Below are 25,744 nucleotides of genomic sequence, written 5' to 3' on the forward strand. Positions count from 1 at the left end.
ATAATAGCCTGCTCACACCAAAGCAAGAGACAGCATATATTCAAACTCCCACACCCAAAATAAATAGTAACCCCCCACAGAATACATAAGGGTACCCTTGCGTGGAAGTAGCCCTCCAAGACTAGAGTTTGGCTTCCCTGAACACAGAGAAAAAGAAAAACATAAGCAAGATGAAGAAGATCAGGAAACATTCCCAGCTAAAAGAAGAGGAGAAATGACCTGAAGCAGCAAACAGACCTCTGCAGTTTGACAGACACTGAGTTCAAAATGGAGATAATGAAAATAATGAAGGGATTAAGGCTAAATAATAAGAAATTAAGATCAGATAGAAACACTAATGCACATTACTTTAGAAAGGAACTAGAAAATATAAGGAGGAACAAAGAAAAATTAAAAAATTCATTTGCAGAGATACAAACTGAGCTAAAGTCACTAAAGAGCAGAAGGACTAATGCAGAGGAATGAGTTGTTGACTTGGAATATAGAGTAATTGAAATCACCCAATCAGGACAGCAGGCAGAAAACCAAATGAAAAAATATGAAAGCAATATAAGAGATCTATGGGATAATATAAATTGGGTCAATCTACGCATAATAGGAATTCCAGAAGGAGAAGAAAAAGAAAAGGGGATTGAAAATATATTTGAATAAATTATGTCTGAAAACTTTCCAAATATAAAGGAAACTGATATCAAGATACAGGAAGCACAGAGGGCCCCAAACAATTTGAACCCAAATAGGCCCACACCAAGAGCAAAATAAAAATGGCAAAAGTTAAGATAAAGAGAGGATTCTAAAGGCAGCAAGAGAAAAGCAAAGCTTGAATTATAAGGGAACCCACACAAGGCTATCAGCTGATTTCTCTCCAGAAACACTACAGGTGAGAAGAGAATGGCAAGATATATATAAAGTTCTGAAAGGAAAAAATTGCAGCCTAGAATACTCTATCCAGCAAGAATATCATTCAAAATAGAAAGGGAAATAAAGAATTTCTCTAACCAAAGCTAAAAAGAATACAGAAATACTAAACCCATACCAGAAGAAATACTTCAGTATTTCTTAAAAAAAATTTCTTAAGGGCTTCTCTTAAAAAAAAAAAGTAAGAAGAATGAGGATGGAGGAAACCAAAATTGGAAAGCAATCACTTAAGCCAGCATACAGATCTAAGAGTAGGAAAAAAAACAAAAACAAAAACTTACTGTAATAATGACAATAAACACTAGGAACAGCAAAATGACATACGTGAAGATGTTAAAAAAAAAAAAGACGTCAAATCATAGGATATGGGAAAGGAAAGTAACAAATTATAGACTCTTTTTTTTTTTTTTAAATAATGTGTTTGAACCCATATGACTATCAGGGTAAAGCAAACATATACAGGAAGGGGTTAACATATTTAAAAAACAGGGCAACCAACCACAAATCAAAACCAAACATTACATTAAAAAAACTAAAAAGAAGAGTACAGAAGCATAGAATAAATGGAAATAATCCAACCAAAAAAAAAAAAAAGAAAAAAGGAGAATCATAGAATCAACTGGAAAACAAGGTTTAAAATGGCAGCAAGTACATATTTATCAATAATTACCTTAAATGTCAAATGGACCGTTTACACCAATCAAAAGACACAGAGTGGTAGGTTGGATAAAAAAGCAAAAACCTACAATCTACTGTCTACATGAGACCCACCTTAGGGCAAAGGACACATACAGATTGAAAATGAGGGGATGGGAACAGATATTTCATGTCAATGGACAAAACAGGAAAGCAAGAGTTGCAACATTCATATTGGAGAAAATAGACTTAAAAATGAAGGCCATAAAGAAAGACAAAGAAGGACACTATTTAATGATAAAAGGGATCCATTCAAGAAGAGGCTATTACAGTTGTCAATACTTAGGCCCCTAATATAGGAGCTCCCAGATACATAAAGCAAATAACAGAAATAAAAGGAGAAACCAACAGGAAAAAAATAACAGTAGGAGACTTTAACACCCCACTCACATCAGTGGACAGATTCTCTAGACAGAAAATCAATAAGACAACAGAGATCCTTAATCACACAATAGAAAAGTTAGCCTTCGTCAACATTTTCAGGACATTACATCCAAAAAAATCAGAATATACATTCTTCTCAAGTACACATGGAACATTTTCAAGTATCAATCATACACTGGGGTGGAAAGCTAACTTCAACAAATTTAAGAGTATAGAAATTATTTCAAGTATCTTCTCTGGCTACAAAGGTGTCAAACTAGAAATTAATCACAGGAAAATAAATGAGAAAAAACTAACTACATGGAGACTAAACAACATGCTACTAAAAAACCAATGGGTCAACAAGAAAATCAAGAAGGAAATTAAAAAAATACCTGGAGACAAATGATAATGAAGACACAACTATTCAAAATCTATGAGATGCCACAAAAGCAGTTCTTAGAGGAAATGCATAACGATACAGGCCTTCCTAAAAAAAAGAAGAAAAATCTCAAACAACAACTTAACCCAATACCTAAAAGAATTAGAAAAAGAAGAACAAATAAAACATAAAGTCGGCAGAAGGAAGGAACTCATAAATATCAGAGAGGAAATCAATAGAATAGAATTCAAAAAACAATTGGAAAAAATCAATAAAACCAAGAGCTGGTTCTTTGAAAAGGTAAACAAAACTGACAAACCTCTGGCCAGACTCAAGAAGCAATGGTGCTGGGAAAATTGGAAAGCCACATGTAAATCTATGAAACTCGAACACACCCTCACACCATGCACAAAAATAAACTCAAAATGGCTTAAAGACTTAAATGTAAGACAAGACACTATCAAACTCCTAGAAGAGAACATCGGCAAAACATTCTCTAACATCAATCATACAAATGTTTTCTGTGTCAGTCTCCCAAGGCAATAGAAATAAAAGCAAGAATAAACCAATGGGACCTTATCAAACTGACAAGCTTTTGCACAGCAAAGGAAACCATAAAAAAACCAGAAAGACAACTTATAGAATGGGAGAGAATAGTTTCAAATGGTGCAACTGACAATGGCTTAATCTCTAAATTATACAAACAACTTATACAACTCAAGAGCAAAAAAAAAAAGGAGTTCCCATCGTGGCGCAGTGGTTGATGAATCCGACTAGGAACCATGAGGTTGCGGGTTCGGTCCCTGCCCTTGCTCAGTGGGTTGGCGATCCGGCGTTGCCGTGAGCTGTGGTGTAGGTTGCAGACGTGGCTCGGATCCCGCGTTGCTGTGGCTCTGGCGTAGGCCGGTGGCTACAGCTCCAATTCAACCCCTAGCCTGGGAACCTCCATATGCCATGGGAGCGGCCCAAGAAATAGCAACAACAACAACAACAAAAAAAAAAGACAAAAAAAAACCCATTTGAAAAATGGGCAAAAGACCTCAATAGACATTTCTCCAAAGAAGATATACAGATGGCCAACAAGCACATGAAAAAAAGGCTCAAAGTCACTAATTATTAGAGAAATGCAAATCAAAACTACTATGAGGTACCACCTCACACCAGGCTCAAAGTCACTAATTATTAGAGAAATGCAAATCAAAACTACTATGAGGTACCACCTCACACCAGTCGGAATGGCCATCATTAATAAGTTCACAAATATCAAATGCTGGAGGGGGTCTGGAGAAAAGGGAACACTTCTGCACTGTTGGTGGGAATGTAAATTTGTACAACCACTATGGAAAACAGTATGGAGGTACCTTAGAAAACTATGCATAGAACTACCATATGACCAAGCAATCCCACTCTTGTGCATATATCCAGACAAAACTTTGCTTGAAAAAGACACATGCGGAGTTCCCGTCGTGGAACAGTGGTTAACGAATCTGACTAGGAATGATGAGGTTGCAGGTTCGATCCCTTGCCTTGCTCAGTGGGTTAAGGATCCGGCATTGCCGTGAGCTGTGGTGTAGGTTGCACATGCGGCTCGGATCCCATGTTGCTGTGGCATAGGCTGGGGGCTACAGCTCCGACTGGATCCCTAGCCTGGGAACCTCCATATGCCATGGGAGCAGCCCTAGAAATGGCAAAAAGACAAAAAATTTAAAAAAAAGAAAAAGACACATGCACCTGCATGTTCACTGCAGCACTATTCACAATAGCCAAGACATGGAAACAACCTAATATCCATCAACAGATGAATGCATTAAGAAGATGTGGTGTATATACACAATGGATTACTATTCAGCCATAACAAAAGAACAAAATAATTCCATTTGCAGCAACATGGATGGAACCAGAGACACTCATACCATGTGAAGTGTGTCAGAAGGATAAATATAAATACCATATGATATCACTTATACCTGAAATCTAATATATGGCACAAATGAACCTTTCCACAGAAAAGAAAATCATGGACAGGAAGAACAGGTTGCCAAGGGGGAGGGGAGAGAGTGGGATGGACTGGGAATTTGAGGTCGATAGATGCAAACTATTGCCCTTGGAATGAATAAGCAATGAGATCCTGCTGTATAGCACTAGGAACTATATCTAGTCACTCATTATGGAGCATGATAATGTAAGAAAAAGGAATGTATATGTGTATGTATGACCGGGTTACCTTGCTGTACAGCAGTAAATTGACAGAAGACTGTAAACCAACTATAATGGAAAAAATGAAAATCATTAAATTAAAAGAAAAAGAAGAAAAAATCTGTATGACATGCCAAAATGAATGGTCTAACCACCAGTCCTTCTGAGCCTTAGGGTACATTAATTTAGGCAAGTTCCGTAATCTGATTACATGTAAAATGAAAGGAATGTGATTTTATTTTCTCTAAAGTCTAACTTTGGACTTCTGATCTTTCTCCTTTTTTGCTCTTTGTTTAAAATATATGCCATAGATGGATAAATGATCTTCATAAAGTCATGCAGTTAAATGAATCCAGAGTAGGGGAAAGAAATTGCCTAACACCTCCCCTCAGTTTGGGTGGTATTGGATTTTAAGGTGTGCAAAGATAATTTCTTTCTAAGGAAAGCTTTTGTCTTAAACTATGAGGATAATGGGGTTAAGATTTAGAATACACATACATGGAATGAAGGTCATCTGTAAGAATTCAACTGGAACTGTAAATTAGCTAAGGAAAAGGGACAGAGGTGGTGTTTGCTTGTCACTAAGTATTTAGGGCCAATAATACCAGACCAGTGAAGTGAAGTCAGGAGTTTTAGAATCATAGGAATAGGAAAGAGTAAAGGAATAAATCAAAGTACAGTTCTCTAGAAGAAACAGTGGTTTTTTTTTTTTTTCCTAAATTTTTATGGCTGCACATATGGCATATGGAACTCCCTGGGCTAGGGGTGAATTGTAGTTGCAGCTACAGGTTTATGCCATAGCCACAGAAACACCAGATCTGAGCTGTTGCTGTAACCTAGTCTGAAGGCTGTGGCAATGCTGGATCCTTAACCACTGAGCGAGGCCTGCATCATCAACTATACTATGCCAGGTCCTTAACTTGCTCAACCACAGTGGGAACTCCAAGTGTGGTTTTATACACCAGTACTCTCATGCCTGGGTTGTATTAAGTGGCATGGAAAATCTGCTACATTAAATGGACATATCAGCTGAGTCACAGTCTCCTGCTTCTGTGATTTTTTTTTTCTGCTATCCTATTTCTCAACAGGACACTTTTTAAGACAACAAATTCAAAAACCATTTAAGAAATTAAGTCTCCTGGAATTAATTGGATGAATTAGAAACAATTTTTGAAGAGAATAAAGGAGAGTAGTTGGGGGCATTAGCAATGAAGTGCAGCTGGGCACAGCCTTGCCAAATGCAGAGACAACAGATCACAAGTTGTCACTCAAGAGCACAAAATATTCATTCAGTATGAGACTGAATCCAGATCCCTCCTTACCCATAGTATGAAGGGGCACGCATGTGTAAGTTGGGCGGTCTCTTCCATTGAGATGTATCTCTGTCATGGAAGAAACTACACTATATAGTAAGGGCTATTCTCTCTATGAGCAGTTGGAATATTAAAAATTAGGGCCTCTGAATGTTTTCTTCAGATTTCTGCCACCACTGATTGAACAATTACACTAAGATCATTAAGTAAGAGGCAGGTTGGCATGGAACATTGAAAGCAGAAGGATAAATTTCAAAGTCTTGGCTCTACCATTCAGGATTACATGGTGGAAAAAGTGTTTCTTCATATGACAAATAAGCCACCCCAAATAACAACTGTTAGGATGTATCCAAGATTTAAGGTGATGGAGAATACAGCAGAACTTCATAAATATTTTACAAATGTTTATTCAACAGTAAACCATCTGCCCCTGGGACTTGTGAGGTGTAGAGACCATTTAGAGGGAAAGTTGTTTTAAGTAATCAGATTGATGCTCAAACGGTACTTCCTTGGCCATTTACCCGAGGGAATAACTGGAGGCAGCCAAATCTCCAGCTCCAGTATGAAGCCCATCAGAAAAGTGTCAGGGCCTGACTCCTTTCCAGTCTGAGAATTTTTCACTAGTTCCTGTTATAGCTTCTCTGGGTCAGAGGGGCTGAGAGCAGGAGGCAGGAAATGATGATTTTTTAAATACTCCAGGAGTTCCCAGAATCTGGCTAAGGAGAAACCATCCATCCTCAAAATTACTGTCTTGTGTGAAGCAGGGAATATAACTTCCTTAGGGGAAAATCCCTAATATCAAAATCATGAGGCTTTTTCTCTTCCTACTTCTGAGCAGCCAGATATGGTAAAATATATTCTGACCCTGGAGGCAGAATGTCTTGTTTCTAGGCTAATTCCACATCTAGTTCCTCTTGTGAACTCTATAATGTCACTAGGATTCTCTGTTTGCAAAAGTACAAAATATAGTGAAAAATGTTTTCCTGATATTGGTAATACATTGTGGGTGGGAAATCCACCTTTCTCCCTTTTTCCATTTATGAGACCTGATTGGATGCCATCTTCTCAAAATCTGTATTAAATGAGAATCACAAGAGTTAACTTTATAGAAAGAAAGAATTCTTTCCCTGGGTAATGTGGAGGAAATGATAGAACATGAACTTTAGAAACAGAGACCAAGATTTAAATCCAGCTTTTCTCTGTATTACCTGTATGCTAGGTTATCTTGAAAGTTCATTTTTTAGTCTCAGTTTCATCATCTGTATAACAGGCATCTTTCTCTTTACAATGCTACAATCATCTGAAAAAGAGGGTTCTGTTCAGCATTAATTGCATAAAAACACAAAGCTCTTAATTCAGTTTCCTAGGGGGTTCTGGTTGATTTACAGTGTTTTTAAAATTAAAGTATGGTTGATTTACAGTGTGGTGTCAATTTCTGCTGTACAGCATAGTGACCCAGTCATACATATATAAACATTTTCTTCTAATACTGTCTTCCATTATGTTCTATCACAAGAGATTGGATATAGTTCCCTGTACTATACTGTAGGACCTCATCATTTTATCCATTGTAAACGTAATAGTTTGCATCTACTAATCCTAAACTCCCAGCAGTTCCTACTCCCTCCCCACCATCCCCACTTGGCAACCACAAGTCTGTTCTCTATGTACATGAGTCTATTTCTGTTTTGTAGTTCGGTTCATTTGTGCCATATTTTAGATTCCACATATAAGTGATATCATATGGTATTTGTATTTCTCTTTCTAACTTACTTTACTTAGTATGAGAATCTCTAGTTGCATCCATGTTGCTGCAAATGGCATGATTTGGATTTTTTATGGCCTAGTAGTATTTCATCGTATATGTGTTCCACATCTTCTTAATCCATTCATCTGTCAATGGACATTTAGATTGTTTCCATGTCTTGGCTATTATAAATAGTGCTGAAATGAACATAGGGATGCATATATCTTTTTGAATGAAAGTTTTGCCTGGATATAAGTGGGTTTGGCATAGGAAATATATGGTACATGTGGACTTTAAGGAAAACTGACAGTAGTTATGTATGTATGTGAAGATAGGTGCTTTTATCATTGCGAAATCTAACTTCTCTTTATATTTAAACAAGTGTCAAATGAGTTAAGTTTAAACATGATTAAGTTTCCAATGGAAAATATAGAGATTAGCAATGGAAATCTGCTTTGTTTTGTTTTCTTCTGAGCAAAGTAAATTTGGGCCAAACATATAATGATATTGGGCCTCAATTCCTTTCCTCATAAATTGATTCCAAGATGTCATTTCTAGATCTTTGTCTTGGATGATAAATTTACCCCTTCAAGAGGGTACAGATTGGAGGTTAAATCCAAGTTGGCAGCATGAATTATTGTCTGTTGTTTCAGTTTCACTCCTCTCATTGAAATACACACTTGCCAATGGTCACCTCCTCAGGCTTCTGCTAAATGGATCACTGAAGGCAAATTGTATCTGAGCAACCAGCTAATGGTCTTCCCTGTGGCTGCATCCTCCTCAGGGGGGTACTTATGTGTGGTTTTCTCTTAGTTGGAAATAATCTTTTGTAAATTTGTATAATCCTAGTGACTAGGAATAATCAAAAACAAAAATAACAAATTCTCTGCCTCCAATCATTTCAGACCAAAATTAACCTGTAGCATGAGCAATCCTCTAGAGTACTAGCTCAAAAATGGCAACAGCTAATGAAGGATTTTTTTAATGTACAGGCAATTTTCTCATTTTTTGACAACACTTGTGGTGGTGGAAATGGTTCACTTTTATCTAAAAGAGAAGAGCTGGCGGTGTGAGTGGTACAGTGAGAAGAGAAGTCTGTGCTATTCCAGGCAAAGTTGAAATTCACCTCTGTTATGGATCGTGGTAACCATGTGTTTTACTACCAGCTTTTCCTCATGCTACCATGTGGAAAGAGCCCTTCTAGAGCAGGAGAGAAAGAGCCAACATGCAGAGGTGCTGAGTGACTTACAGCTAAGGGATAAAGATGGATGTGTAGCTAAATAAATATACAAAAAAAAAAAAAAAGAGAGAGCCAGTCTGCTGTCATCCTTTGATCATCTTTACCATACTGGGGCTGAACTATGAAAATTATGCTAATTAAAATTGAATGTCTGAATATAATAGTTTGTATCTGCTAATCCCAAACTCCCAGCCCACCCCATTCCCTACACTCATCCCCCTTGGCAACCACAAGTCTGTTCTCCATGTCTGTGAGTCTGTTTCTGTTCTATAGATAGGTTTATTTATGCCATATTTTAAATTCCACACATAAGTGAAATCATATGGTATGTGTCTTTCCGACTCACTTAAGCAATGAGGTCCTACTGTTATAGCACAAGGAAGTATATTCAGTCTCTCAGGATATACCATGATGGAAGATACTATAAGAGGGGAAAAATATATATATATACACATATATATAAAAACTGGGTCACTTTGCTGAACAGCAAAATTGGCACAACTTTGTAAATCAACTATACTTTCAAAAATCAAAAATATATGTATATATGGCTTAATAAAAATATTTTTTGAATGTCTATGTCTTGAAACAAAAGAGTCATAAAGCAGCCACACATTATAATGAGCCATTTCTTAGAGTAATAGTCAACATATAAATATATCCATCCTCTTAATGACCAAGATAACCTTGGCATTCTCATTGGCTTGAGTTAATTTTAGGCAGCTTTCTTCTCAATCTCAGGCCCCTGACCTCACTTTTCCTAGAGCATTTACTTTAGAAAATGTTTAATTGTAAATTATTTCTCTTTATAACACATAAATGCATTTTTTCTAGGACCTGAGACTAACTCTTTGAAATATAATTATCCAGGAAGAGAGGAACTTTTCTCCTAGTTTCTATAGGAGGTAGATACCTAACTTTGATGTATATCAGTTTACAAACACATCTGGGCTAAACACATTGACCAACTTTCCTGGTAATGTTCTCCAGAACTTTTCTACTAGCTTAAACCAGCACTTAAAAATCCTCCTGTTTTTTTTCAGTGGAGATGAGTTCAATCTCCCTTCCCTCTTGCAATATTCTCAAATAAAGGGCTTCTTGCACATTAGCCTAGTGGGGTACAGTTTTTCTTTGCAATACTTCATGATCTTCCTGGTCAAAAGAGACAATAAAGAATCAAAAGACTTGTATTTCTGCATTACTACTTAGATTCTTATTCTTAACAATTCAGTGAAATCGAGTATAAGTTTTATCACCTCATTCATAAAATGAGATCTTCAAACATTCTTGTGCTGATTACATAGGATGAAAGATGTAGAGAGCAATGGTACATCTTAAAGACAAAAAGAATTTGCAAATTCATTCTGTCTCAAAGACACTCTGAAAGAAATTTAAATAAATGATGGGGATGTTATCCAGAGTATACAATGAACTACTATAAATCAATATAACTTTTTAAAAAAGTAGTCGTAGAGAATATGTGAAGTCAAATTAGGGAATTAGAAATGAGCAATGAACATGCGAAAAATTCTTAGCTTCCTTAGGAATCAGGGTAATTGTCAGTAAAAATGACAGTCCTTGTAGGGCAGACTGTGCAGTGGTCTGGTAGGGCAGATGCTGAGGTGTGGAAACTAGCTGTGTAGCTTATTAGCTCTGTAGCTGTCCACAGGTTACTTGAGACATAGTAAGTTGAGCTTTCTCTTCTATGGGCTGTGGACAGGTCAAGAAGAAATACAGATGACTAAGACTATACATCTACCTGGGGTTGTCCATGTCTAAATTTTCCTGGTGATCTTGAGCCAAGTTATCCAGGATTTTGAATCATAAATAACATATGCAAATGGAGGTCTTAGAAAAGATTGAACATTTCTAGTTAAACGTTAAAAATCTTTCTAAAAAGGGAGAAAATAAACTTTTTCACAAAATTGTTTTAACTCTATTAATCCCTTGGCTAGTAGAATTAGTATTTGATTCATTTTTTTCTAATAATTGGGGTAGCATTTATTCATCCACATTTTGTGGCATAGTTCTTTCTGTAGTACTGTCTGGAACCTGCATGGAATTCGATACTGAGTATAAGAGCAAAGCTAAGTGGCCCATACAGGGATCCCATTTGGAATACTGGCTTTATAAGCATCTTTATTTTTCCCAGTAGGGAAACTAATGTGACTCATGGACTAATAAATGTCAGAAGTAAGAGAGCTTTCAGGCAAAAAATTTCTATTTTTGTTATAGAGTTTCCTAAAAATGTCACCAACTACACCCACTAGAGTCTATCCACATAGCCAGCACTAGGCATAGACTTTTTCCAAATTGTTTAGATAAAGCAGTTCCTTGTGTTTGATGGTAAATTCTTACATATCTATTAATTTTATCTGTTGGACAGGCAAGCTAGGACTTTCTTTGGTTTGGTGAACTGATTGATGGATTTATAGTCAGTGAAGGTATACAAACCATATTTATCCTTTGTCCTTTCTAGCCTCCAGACTTCCTCCACACACCAACTAAAACTGCTTAGGTGGTTGGCATCCCGAGCTGTTCAGTGCTCCCCTTCTATAGTTTTGCCTTCTTCCACTGCCAGGCGAGGAACAGAGGGAGCCCACATGTCCCCTTGGTCTTGTGACCTTCCATGTTATGATGGTTTGCAGGAGTTTATGATTCTTCTCTTCATAAGTGAGCTAGTGGCATGGAACTAAGTAAAAAAAAGGACAGTTATTAAACGTAGGCACATCGTGAAGGGATTCTCTCAGTTTTATAAAAGGAATGACTGACTTAGTTCAGGGTTAGGGAGTGAGGAAAAAATAAGTTTTGTTCACCCCAGGTAGAGTCTGGCTCAAGTTCTCTCTTTAACACACTCTCTGTGTGATCTTAGCTTATTTAATCACCTTGAACCTTATTTTTCTTCTCTTTAGAACTGAGGATTATAATAACAATCCAGAAGTGTTGGGAGGATTTTCTATTTCTATTATCGGATAAAGACTAAGCTGTGGCTTCAGTTAATAATGAAGCTAAAAGCTGGAATATCTTGTTTTGCTATGTTCAGTGTCACTCAGCCTTTGACATGGCCCTTAGTTTTCTTAAAAACCTTCTCTATTTCTGGTGAGCCATCTAATCAGTATGACAGTTTTCTTCTTCAACTTAAGGTCATGGACTTTTACCCATTTATATTTGCAAAATATTTATAGCAGCAGCAGGAGAGGTTGTGTATATCTTTATACTTAAAAGTGAACTGGACAAGTATTTTTGTTCACCCCAGGTAGAGTCTGGGGTGAACAAAAATACAAAATAATTTTGAAAAAAATTCCTTTTTACTCCAACTCCGTCATTTATAGTTTACAGTTTATGATCTTTGAAGCACACAGTGCTTATAACCTATTTGATCCTTATTCAATAGGATTATTTATTCTACTTTGCAGATGAGGAAAAATAAGTTTAGAGAGGTTGTGACTTACCAACCACAGAGTTAGCATTAGGTTGTGTCTCTACTGATTTCCAGCTTTGATTCAACATTCCATATTGAGCTCCATTAATGATACTACATCTTATAATTTGGTGGTAATAAGGTCAGTAAATGAGATGTCTTTGATCTTGGAGAGAGCAGTGAGTGATGGCTTGAAGTAAGATCTTAATTCTCTTCTCAAGAGTTAAACTTGGGCAGCCAGGTTGAAAACCAGGAATCCTAACCACTAGACTAGCTAGAGGGTGGAAGCAGAATTGCTCTGATTCTTGTCTGTGTTGAAACAGGCAAAGACTAAAAAGCAGGTGAAGTTTATTATTATAGATACAGTATAATTTGATGGAGTGCACACAGAGAAGTAGTTTATTTAAGACAGAAGCCAGACTATAAAACACACCCAAAAGAGGAGTAGGGTGCAGATATCTCCTGAATGAGGAATGTGCCAGAGAGGTGATTTAAATCACTTATATAGGACAGTTCCTCCAAGGTTTTGTTTTCTTTTGGCCAAGTATCTTGTTTTATTTCTCACACCTGATGGAACCTGGAACCCTCCCCAATATGTGTACACATCTTTTGGCCAAGATGGATTCCAGAGCAAAGAGTTTTGTGGATGGTTATCAGGATTATAGTGGCCTGCTTACCCATCCTAGGAGTCTCTGTGCATGTGTAGTTAGGGAGGTCTCCTTGACTCCTGGATTGATTGATATGGTCATCTTAACTTTTTTTTTCACTCATCTTAACTATTTTTTTCACTCCAGCAGAACTCAGCTCCTGCCGCTGACTTTCTTCTTGAAGTGTCAAAGAGAAGTGAGGCCCAATTTACTTAGCCTAACAAGTCCCAGCTGTTCTCAGCCCAGGGGCCCATCTATCGCCTACCTCATCTTCAAAGTTCTTCATTCCCAGCATTCTCCTGGTATTTTCAAAATAACAACAATAAAAATAAACAATTCTCCTTATCTCTTAATAATATAAATGAGGGATCCTATGTTACACTTCCTTATCTAAAACAAAACAACTTTCTTCAAGAGTTCTCCTTGCCCCTCCATGTAGTATTTTTAGGTACATTTTCTTTAAATACATTCATAAGTAGTATTCTGCCAAATCAACTCTTAATTGCTTATCACCATAATGTAATCTCATTTCATTTATATCATTAGAGGAATGAATTTCACTTGCACACTGGCTAAATACATTGGTTTATGCAAATTGTAAATCCAGTTTCCTCCAAAGACATATCTCCACAGGAAGAGAACAGACTTGATGCTGAATGTAAAACTCAAAATATCAATTAAGTCCAATTATCTGCTTCTCTGTTTATTAAGACAATTAAGAAAATATTAATGTATTTAAATATAAATTATTGTGTGTATATATGCAAATGATATATATTTATATAATCATACATAATACATTATATGAATTATATATGCATATTTGTACACATACATAAAAATTTATGTATTATATTCACATATATATGTATATATCATTAATTTTCAATTGTAACCTGTCAAGAAAAAGCATGATAAGATGTATAGCACAATTGAATTTAGTACAAATTAGCAGAAGGGTCTTAAATTTGCTCCTAGCCCATAATTCCATAATGCCTCATAAACTTTATCCCTAATAACTTAAGGAATTATTCCAAGAATAAAGGGAGATTTGTGCTTTTTTTGATATATTATACCTATATATATACACACACACATATTTAATTATGTAGTTTTTCCTATGGCTATATCAGCATATATCTCTAAGGTATACAGTAAAATATTCAGATATCAATGCCCTAAAATCAGTGCAATTTAGATCAGTGGTTACTTCGTATAGGAGAGTGAACTTGAGTCTTTTGATTTCTGATCCTATCCAATGACTCATTTGTCTTAGCTCTTTGGAAATGCATGCAGTGTCATTAAACCTCACATTTTTGTTTGTGGAGGGCTAACAACTTTGCTTACTTATCTAATATAGAGCTAATGCAAGGTTTAAATGAGAACAAGTTTTGGGCATCGACATATGTACACTGTGGTATACAGAATGATTGGCCATCAGGGACCTGCTGTATAGCACAGAGAACTCTACCCAATATTCTGGGATAATCTGTGTGGGAAAAGAATCAGAAGGAGAATGAATTTGTGCATATGTATAACTAAATCACTTTGTTGTACAGCAAAAATAAATTTCCACAACCTTGTAAATCAACTGTACTTCCGTAAAACTTTACAAAATTAAAAAGTTTCAGAACTGCAAAATATTATATGAAAAGAAGAAACAATTTTGAGGTTAAATTAAGTAAAAATAATGTAACAAGCATAAAAGAATATGTTAATTTACTTCAGTGGAAGAAGCTGTTTTCCATCATTCTGCAATGTGGCACCCTAACAATAAATATGCTAATGACATATCTTCATGAAGAGTTCATTAAACAAGATATTTTCTGTGGAGCATTTTCCTATAACATTTTGTTAATCAGATTCTCGTTATTGTGCCTTTTAAATATGCCTCAAAAATCTGTCTTTCCACCAATTCAAATTGATTGTCACTTTAATTAATCCAGATTAGTGAGCTAGTATTCTAATCACCTCAGTGCCTGACTTGACAAGCTTCAGAACTGGAAACCTGTCTTGAAATACAAACTCCTCTGCCTTCTGGAAACAATAAAAAGCACTCCTTCTGTAAATTTTATGAATTTCCTCTTTCTACAAGAAATGAAGTAGAAAATTAAAGAGATAAAATAATGTTTCTTTTTTTTCACTTCATGCTCATTTACAGCAATCTATGGCTGCTAAATCCTTGTGACTTATACCACGTACACTATATGCGCACTTGCAATTAATATCATTCCCTGACGTATACATGTGAATGATATATCTATATCTATATCTGTATCTATATATCAGTGAGGCTAAGCAAAGAGTATGTTAACCCTGGCACTCATGTGCTCAAATTCCATGGAGTTAGCTCTTCAATGTTCTTGACATCAGTGATGCTAAATTCCATCTTTCCAAGATCTTCCAGATGTGTTTACAGAGAGTTCATCAAGCACTGTGGCTTAACCTGCAGGTTAAAAAGGAAAGATATTGTTAATTAATATTACTGAGCCTCATAATTATGAAAAAGGCTTTAAGAACTTTAAAATCTAGTTAATAAAATACTTTAAAACAATACATGATCAAAGGAGATACAGTGTGCATCACAATACTAATTAATAATGTCAATGCCTTGGAAGTGAAAAGAAGAGAGAACTTAGTGAAGAGCATTGTACTGGTGAAGGCTTATCATAAGAGAAGACATGAATTGATCTGAGTGAACAAATGGAATAAAATGTAAGAGAACCATCCAGTTGGTGTTTAAGGGTAGAACTGTTGATGGCTTTGGCTAAATGTGTATATTTTTCTTCTTCATTTTTAGTGCTTTGTTTTGTAGAAAGTTAAATCCTAATATTTGGTTAATGCAGGACCTTACCTTGTTTATGTAGTTGCAAGGGCACTTATTTGTTCAGATTAACCCTTAGGTCACCTTTTTCTGGGCCATGCATTTCTCTTTATCCAGGAAGATAACCTCTCTAGGCTTCACCCTATCTCATTGAACATCGTCTGGCTGGCTATGTTTGATTATCTGACCCAAGCTGGGGCTATGGGCCCCTTTCTTAGGATTTTTGGACTTGGCACCAGGAATACTATTAGGAACAGTTTTGCGCTGGGACAAAATCTGAGACATAAAATTAGGGGACTCTTGGCAGTGGTGTTGTTGGCCATATGGAAATGCTACTCTAAAGTAGGAAAGAAGATTTGAGGCTAACACAGGAAAGGGAAAAAAAGCATCTTGATATTTCTCTTCTTTCTGAAAGCCAACCACAAAATGGTTCTCAGATTCTGTTATTCTTTTAGTCAATTCCCTTTATGATTAAGTTCAAGCTTTTGTTTTTTACCTCCATGTTCAACCAAAAATGCCACTAATTTGTATCCTGCAAATTATAATTGTGCATCAAAATTTAAAAGTCCAGGGTCTGGTCTAATCTATATGGTACCATACAGTAACTTTGAATTAGAAAAAGTTGCCCCTTCTGGCCAGATGCAGCCTCATGGAGACTGTGTTGGTGAATAACCACACATTGGATGCCAGCCCCCGCTAGCCTCAAAGCCAGGTGACAGCCATATGCATCAGTCTTCATTGACCCACAATCTTTAGCCTGGGTTGTAAGCATCACTGTGGTTGTAGTTTCCCTCAATTTCCCAAACAACATCTTCTTTACTATGACTTTGCAGTTATAAGTCTTTGGATGGTCACAAAGCAAATTTGTCAATATTGATCTCCATAATAACTCAGAAATAGTGAGCTTTAAGTAAGGGCAAAGGGTAGGGTTGAAATGAATAGGCGAAGGGAAGCTAGGGTTTACTTGCCTTTGGTCTTCTTATTTAAATCTTCTGAAGAGAAGAAAGTATAAATTGATTCCTGGCTCAATACTTTTTTATATTTAAACTATGCTTAGGCAACAAATAATGTTCTCAATGAAAATGCTAATTGGTGTGTACAAATTATATGACAGAAGAAAATATATGAAGCTGCATGCAGAGGAAATGCTCACAGTGGTTAAAGTTCTGGTTTTGCTATATGATCTGCAAAATCATAACTCTACAGATAGAAGCTGCCCTTCCCTAGGCCAGGTATGGTTTTCTGGAGATACCAGTCAGACTACTTCAGCTCTCAGTGAAAGTTGACCAGAAATTATCCAAAACAAAGAGCTGATTTCCTCTAAATCTTAAGGAGTTGGTCTTTTTCCCATGTGACAAGAATCTTAAGCAAGACTATATAACCATCTTTGTACAAAGACATTTAAAGAACGATAAAGTCTAGGTAGTTTACTCAGAGAAGGAGGAATGCATTTAACCATTCAAGTTTGCTCAGCACTGAGGGCTTCTCTCCACAAAGGATTTTCAGGGCTAAAACCAGAAAAGGTGCAGACAAACTGGAAGGAGTGGGTCACCCTACTCTATGGAAAGATTTCCTGGCACACTGAAAACAGAGCCAAGATAGCAAGAATGAACTACTTTAGAGTTAAACATTTCCCAAGCCATATATTTTGTAGCCCTATTGCTACAATTCAAGCTTACAGGAAAAGTACAAGGGAAGAGGCAGCTTGGAAGCAGGGCTATTAATCAATGAAGCCATGCTTATGAGCTGGACAAGTGAGACAACCTTGCCCTCAGGTACATAATTTCTGTCCCCATATACTGTGCAGACCCTTGTATCTCTTTCCAAATAAAGACAGGACGTAAGAGGCATTCATTATAACATTCAGGATAGAGCTTGAGTTCTAACGACAATTGCCTGATTCAAGTCTTGGCTGGGTAGTTTTCCTGTTGTCTAACTTTGGTCAAGTTACTTAACTTTCTGTGCTTTGGTTTTCTCATTTTAAATGAGCTTAATAATAGTCATAATTTTACAGGATTCTGATAAGGCCAATAAGCTAGGATATGTAAAATCCAGGCAAATATTTAATATGAATTAGCTGCTACTTTGATGTCACTCACAGTGACATCAGATATGCCAGTAACTTCCATTTACCGTTCTCATTTCTTAGGGAGATATTTAAGACTTAATCTGGCACCAGACTTCCCTTTCCCAAACTCTATTCTCCTCTTCTCAGCTCCCCTCTCTTCCAGATCCCGATCTAGACATGCAGAACTCCTCCCATTCCCTCAACATGTCATAATTTTTTCCCTTTCCTGAGGCAGACTTGTTCTGCTCCCTCTCTGGATGTCTTCCTTCCTTCTCTGCACTTCACACATGAAGATGACTTGATGCCTTGAAGAGGTCAGGTATTAGAGCCTTGAGAATTGAAAAAAACCTGGATTTTATCATAGCCCTTGTTGACTAAAAAATACAGGTACAGCCTAAAAGTCAAGATATATGTTTTGTGGACAAAACTGAGGGCTTAGTCCTGGGAGGCAGCATCTTAAGTAACCCTGTGAAAACTGCTCCAAGGTGTTGAGGGAGGAGCTAGGATATATGGGAAAAGACAGGAAGTAGGAACAAAAAATTCCTGCCAATAACAGAAAAATATATATCTCAAGGAATTTAGAGCTTTTCTACATATGGGAAAATGCAAGGTCTGAGTTCACCGAAATCATTCCTTTAATATGCATCTCAGCTATTTGGGGCAATATCCTGTGTTTTCACAGCCTGAGTTCCCTCAGGGCTCACCCTTGGGAGTGGCTGTAATCTGATAGCTGTTAGATGGTGGGTATTCTTTGTTTTCCTTCCTGAGTATACTCAGGGCTCTGTGGCTCACTCTTGGGAGGTGACTGAAATCCCTGATGACTGTGACATCTTTTGTTTACTTATACAGCAGGGAGGCAATATTTTATTTCTCACCTTGTATTCACTTATGGCACATTAATTTTATGTGCCTTAGGGTTTTTTTGTAATCTGTAAAATGGTTTAATAACTCACAGGAAAGTTACAGGATTAAATAAGAGAATATACTCAACTGCTCACATGGTCACTGGTACATATTAACAGCCCAAGTAAATAAAACTTATTATTGTTACCCAACAAACATAATCTTCCTTGTGAAGCTTTGTCTCTCACCTCAGGACAGAGCCAGCCACACTTTTCTCTAAGCTTTTCAAACATTTTGTATATGCCACCAAAATAGCATTTATTAAATTGTATACTAATTACATGATTGTAGTTCCATTTCTTCAGTGCGTTAGAAGTTGCATGATGGAAGTTAACATGTCCTATTGATCTATTGATTTCTGTTGGCCTGATGCATAACACTGTTATGAAGAGAAAATGTGCTTAATGTGTTTAATGAGAGAATAAACAAAAAGAGGGAATACACTCTAAATCATTAAAATAATGATAATAACTATAATTAGTGTGCTACATTTCTATCAATTTAGCTAAACTGGATCTGCGTTTCCCAGAATTCTCTCCTCTAAATAGTTCTTGCACACACAGCCACAAGAGACATTGTATATTAGACTTCAAAGGCCAAGAGAACTAGCAGCTGTCTTTTTTGTGTATACTCAGGAGGCCAGGAGCAATTTGCAGGTGATTTTATTATCCTCTGCTACTCATGACATCTTGTTTTCATCAGTACTTCCTTTCATCTCATTTTTATAGTGCTCTTCTTTCTTTGCTCCAAATGAGCTTACAAAGTTGTCATCATCATTCAGGGCCTGGAACCCTACCCTTTACACATCAGAATCAAAACATTAACACTTTTATTTGTGTGGACATCTTTTTCCCCAAGAGTAAAACTGGATGCATGAGCTAATATAGTTATCTGCTGATCTGAGACTGAATTTTGTCATATTTCAAAAAAGAGTTGTCATCTGCTCTAGGAATAGTTTAATTTGCAATAAATTTGTTTTCTTCTGAAAATACAATGCCTATTATTAATAGTAGTTATGCTTAACCACTGTTAACAAGTCCCTGAATAACAATGACTTGACTATCATCCCATTTTTTTTTATTAATTGCATACCTTGTGCTTCACTGGAACTTCATTTTACACATAAATCTTAAACCGATGAACATATACTGTTATTACACTTTTTTAATGGTCCAGTGACCCAGGGATTTGAATTCATTTTTTTAGCTAAGTCACACTATTTACTGTAGGTAATAATTCATTCCTTTCATGCCTTAGTGGAGAGTTTTTTCAATGTCATACTGTAATTAAGAAATTTCTTGGGTCACACTAGACAGGCAATTTTCATATTTTTGCCTAACTGAATAGCCATTGAATTGAGGGTCAGGATTCATATATATCAATATAATATAGAACAGTGAGATTTTATGGTTATGCCTTGTAGAAATGAAAAGTCCATGTTTTGCATGATTATTTGGCCTGCTTTGGTAATGAGAGATTTGTGATTTATAATCAGCTTATGACATCAGTTCCAAGACAGGAAAGAAGTTAATAACTTCCCTGGATAAATAAAGAGTTAAGTTTTTATTGTAACCCAAGATGAGTTGGAGTTACTGGTCTTTGAAATGGTAGTGAAATTTGTTTTAAGGAGTCAGAAAGTAGTATTTTGGTTCTTCCTTCAGAACGTATTTCCAAACCTATGGCTTATCATGGTGGTAGTGTGTCATCTGAACAGTCTAAGATTATTTGTGGATTATTTTAAATCCAAAAAAGATTATACATTAATTTGTAGAGACAGTTTAATCAAATTGATAAAAAGTGTTCATTCATCAACCTTAAACTTGAATGTCATTACTGAAAAACATTGTGCTACATGATAAAAAATAACATTTTATATTACTCCTAAAATTCTTCTTAAAAAGAAATTTGCATTAAAATATTTAGTGTGTCTGTGTGTGTAAAAAAATGTTACTTCTGAAATGTGAATATATAAAGCATGCCACAATTTTATAAACCTGCTTGGACCATTAATTAATTGCCATATTCTGCCATTCACAGAAAGTAGAGGCAGTCCAAGTTTATTTTGACCACTGAGAAGTCCTAGTTTTATTTCCAGACACTTGGAAGTAGTGAACTTTTTTTGTGTGTGATTTTTTTGGTCAAATGTAGATGGGCTGTGGATGCCCTGGGAAAAGCGCACCTGCAAGACGGTCCCTGAACTGTGATTTACCTGTGAGCTGGGCCACTCGGTACATTTACTGCATCCACAAAGCACATGGGTTTTGAGAGCAGGGGCCTCTGTCACACTCTAAGGGCCACACGACATTGTGCAAGGAAAAATGGGACCCTGGAGATGAAGTGAGAAAACCTCTAATATATCATTTGAAGTTATTTACCTTCTCCAATAATTTTGCTTTGAAACATATATGCTCTCCTAGGATTAAACCCTTTTAAAAGAACTACTGTAATCATTCATCTGCTTTTATAAACTTTAATGTTGTTCCCCAGGATTTCATCTCAGGGAAGTCTTGGGGCCACAGTAAATATTTGAATTTCCAAAAGTCTAAGTAACATTGAAGGCATCATTTTTTTGGCCCTGCATGAATGTGTCACAGTGCTACAGTGGGTAGCACTCCCTGTGAATTACCCATACTCTTAAAACTGTGATTAATAAATCTAATTATCCTTTGAGGAAAAGTAAATTCCTACCATGCAGTCAACATCAGTATCAATAGTCCCCTAATAGAATATGAAACTTCTGAGATCCCACCAACGATCCCCTGCAAGTCTTACTTAAGGATTATATGTCTTTTTGGAATGAATCTGGGACTTTAACTTCTGTCATCACTTTTCATCTGAAAGTATCTTGAATGTCTTTAGCAAGTCAATCTCAAGATCTGCCACAGGCAGAAATTAACATTATCTTGTGTCTTTTTATAAGTCAGGCTCTTGATGGATATTAATGTTCATTAATAATCATCACTACACAGAAGATATTTTCTCTAGTAAATCCAGTAGCACAAAATCAGAAAGTTTCACAGTAAATCAGTGTTAGGTTTCGGAAGGAGAGACAGGATTCTTATAGCTAAAATCTGTGCTATACTTATCAGGAATCGTTACTACCTTCAGTGGTTCTTTTTTCTTTTCAGCCACCATTTTTTCATTATGGGAGAAGGTAACATTTATTTCAGGCTTCTGTTTCTGTTGGGTGTGTGTGTGTTCTGTATATGTATACTAGTTTTACATAATCTCCATGGAATTTAGGTAATACTATTCTCATTTTGTGAAAATGTGTAACTGAGGCTCAGAAATATACAATTACATCCCAAAGGTCATTTTTATTAGCATAGTGGAGTCAGAATTCAAAACAAAAACTGAGACTTCAAAGCCTGCCTATTGCTTTTTGGCTCAGTTCTGATTGGTGATAGGCCATTTCGTGTGAAAATCTGAATTTATGTTAGGATAAAGGAATGGCTGAAAGAGAAGAGGAAAGCGGGGCTGAGAAAGAAATAAAATGACATATCCGGATGAGGATAGTGGACAGGGTAGAGGAGAAGAATGCAAGGAGGGTGAAAATAAGCTGATGGCTCTATAAGAACTACTTTTCTGATTTACCTAAGGCTACCTTCAGCGAATACCAGGGGAAGGAAAACCTACTTGATGCAGTGTTGCTTGTTTCAAATTTTCCTGTGCACTCTTGTATTCTCTCCTCTGTATTTAGTAGATTAAGTTATCACAACAAAATAGAGATGAATGTCATCAAAGAAAAATTGCACTGAACAGAGTTAAACAGGCAAGGTAGAAGTTATTCCTGACTATTGCAGTAGGCAAGAGAGGTTGAACTCAACTTCACTGAACCAAAAGATGGAAGAATATTTAAGTGCTGGGGTGAGCTTGGAAAAGTACTGGAGGACTTCAGGTAAGAGGTTGGTCAATGTGATTAATATCATCTATATTTGCTCATTGATACTTACCAAAGTAATTAGGCTCCTATCTGAAGTTCTCATTGTGTCTCAGCAGTAGTGAGCCCAATTAGTATCCATGAGGATGTGGGTTCCATCAATCCCTGGCCTCAATTAGAGGGTTTAGGATCCTGCATTGCTGTGAGCTTTGGTGTGAGTCATAGGCACAGCTCAGATCTGGCTTGGCTGTGGCTTAGGCCTGCCGTTGCAGCTCCAATTGGACCCCTGGCCAGGGAACTCCATATGCCGCAGGTATGGCTCTAAAAAGCAAAATAAAAATAATAATAAAAAATAAAGATGAAGGAGGATGAATAAAAAATATTATTTAAAAAATAGACCACTATCCTCCCCTAGACAGAGATAGAAAGCATATCTTTGTGGATGTTTATACTTCAAAGGCTAATTACCAGGTCCTTGAGAAAGACATTCCTGGGTAGTAAAACTAGGCATAGGCTCTAAATCTCAAGGGAATACAGAAAGAAATTACAACTTAAAGTTCTTTTTTAATGTAAATACTCTAAGAAAAGACAAGTCATGGGCCTATTATCAAGAAGAAATTGGTCTGAAATTTCATCGGGCTGAGGAAAATGTTAGGCTGGTCTGGTCAATAGTTTCCAGCATAATGCAGTTTTTGTCTTGAAGATTGGAAGGACCAATGATAATTAAAGAGAAATTTTAGCTTAAATAGTTAAACACACACACACATACACACATACACACACAAACACACATACACATACACACCTTACTGAGTTGAAACCAATTGTCTCCAGGTAAGGAAAGTGTGAGGTGGAGGGAGATGGAAAAGGAAATGGCTGAGGTTGTTATTGTTTTGCTTAATAAAACGGGAATAATTTACCATTTAAAAATAAATGCTTAAAATAATTTGATAAAGTAATAAAAGTGAAAAGAATAACAACTGTTAGTTTAAAAAACACGGAATACCCCCAAAGGGAAGAGACAGCTAGTTGCTCCTGCCTCTAGGTGTGAGTCCCTGTATTATGACCAAAGTTCTGGTATTTGCTGACCATTCTGGATGCCACCCACAGGAAGGGCTCAGCTCTTGTCATGCCATGGTTTCTCAGGAAGTGACTATTGGACTTATCTCATTTGCCTATAGCAATAGGTAATTGCCAGGCCAACTCCCCCCACCATCTAATATATTTTTGGCCAAACTTCAACCATTTCAGTTATATCTCAATGTCTGAGAATAAGAACTGATTTCACATTAACTAGAATGAAATATAATTAGGAAAGTAAATCATCTATAAAGCAAATCAAATAAAAAGGATGCCCCTGACCTTAACAATTCCCACCAAGTAGATGTAGGACTATGACACCATGGTTGTCAGATTTGGAGTCAGTGAGTCCCCTTCAAACTCCTTAGAGGAAATTGGTACAGGGGAACATATGCATGACTATTGATGAATTACACAAAAAAAGCATACTGACGTGGAACTGGTTATCTGAGTCTATCACATATATCTCAGTTGGGTTACTCAGAAGCACGCCTAGGCAAGAACTTGGGTGCAGGGTGTTGATATTAAAGAAACACTGTCTGAGGACTTGGTAAATGAGCTAGGAAATAGAAGGAATCAGTAAAGGTTTATTGTCTTTGGGTAGGTATCAAGAGGCAGACCCTGTGATGGGGATGCCATGAAAGTGTTTTATTACAAAGTATTTCCTGGGAAAGTACAAACCAAATCAACAACAATAAAACTGCCCCAGGCTGTAGGGAAGTAGAACAAGGAAGGGAGAAAAACCAGGTCTGCGTGTAATATTCATGTCTGTTACTGGTCTCTTATGCTCCATCTTCATCTTCATTATTCCATCCCTGCATGACAAAGCTCTCATTTATTTGTATTTCTGTGAATATGCACATTCACTTGAGATAAATACAGAATAATATTAGATCATTAAAAAGTGTAGGACAATTGCAGTCTTTTAAAACAAAATCACCCATCATCAGGTGGCACCTTTAATTGCTTTTGCTTTACTTTAATCATTCTCTTGTGGCTCAGTGGGTTAAGGTTCTGATATTGTCACTGCAGCAGCTTGGGTCACTGCTGTGGCACAAGTTCGATTCCTGGCCAGGGATCTTCCACATGCTGCAGGTATGGCCAAAAAAAGACAAAAAAATAAAAATTCTTGAAAAGGTCATTCTCAAAGATGGGACTTCTTTTACTCCCCATCTTTATACATTCCTTATTATAAAAGATAACAAAAAGTAATAAAAGTCTTGACATGACCTGTGGCTTTGGTTGTAAGTAGGGAATAGGGGTAAGAAGGGAAATATTCTAGAGAGAAGAGTGTCATCTTACTGAAATGCTAGGTTCTAAAGGTAAATGTTGGTACATGAGCACCAAAGTAAAATTACTCCCAAAATCTGCTCAAGATATGTGCCACAACAGAGAACAAGGCACAATCCTTCAAAGATACCACCGGTTTCCCACCAGAGTAATGAAGTTTCCTTTGCTTTTAGGGCTGATGAATTGTTTTGGCTTATGTTTATAGGCCGTGATGAATGGATAATTAATATATTCAAACACTAAGATGATGCCCAGAGCGGCAACATGCTCTTAATATAAGAAGCATTTGTAAAAGTACCCTAAGAAAATAAATAGCCAACCCAGGTCTTATTTCCTTCTAGAGTCAGTGAAAGTAGTAGCAAGAGGTAGGGCAGTATGGTATTTCAATATTCTAATATTTTCTTTCTTTGTCTTTCTCTCCATTTATGCAAAATCAGTTAAAAGTGTTTTACTTCACATTTCTTGATTGTCTTGCTGTGTCACCTTAGGCAAGCCCTTCGTATCTCCAAGCCTCAATTTCCTCCACCACCAGGTTGTTGGAAGATTGAATGAGATAGCAATTACTGAGCAAGTGCATCCAACTTAATGAGGGTTCAGTAAACTTCTGCAGCTGTTATAATCAGCCTCTGGTCTTCGATTGGTAAAAGTCTTTGTGCCCATTCAAGTCTTGAATACAAGAGCCTGTCCAGCTCTGACATCTCCTTAAACTTGTTTCCATGAATACTTGTATCTGCCACAGCCCAGGACTTAGCTTAGGTGGTTGTCTAAAGAATGAG

This window comes from Phacochoerus africanus, chromosome 15, assembly GCF_016906955.1.
Source record: "Phacochoerus africanus isolate WHEZ1 chromosome 15, ROS_Pafr_v1, whole genome shotgun sequence".
Classification (NCBI taxonomy): Eukaryota; Metazoa; Chordata; class Mammalia; order Artiodactyla; family Suidae; genus Phacochoerus; species Phacochoerus africanus.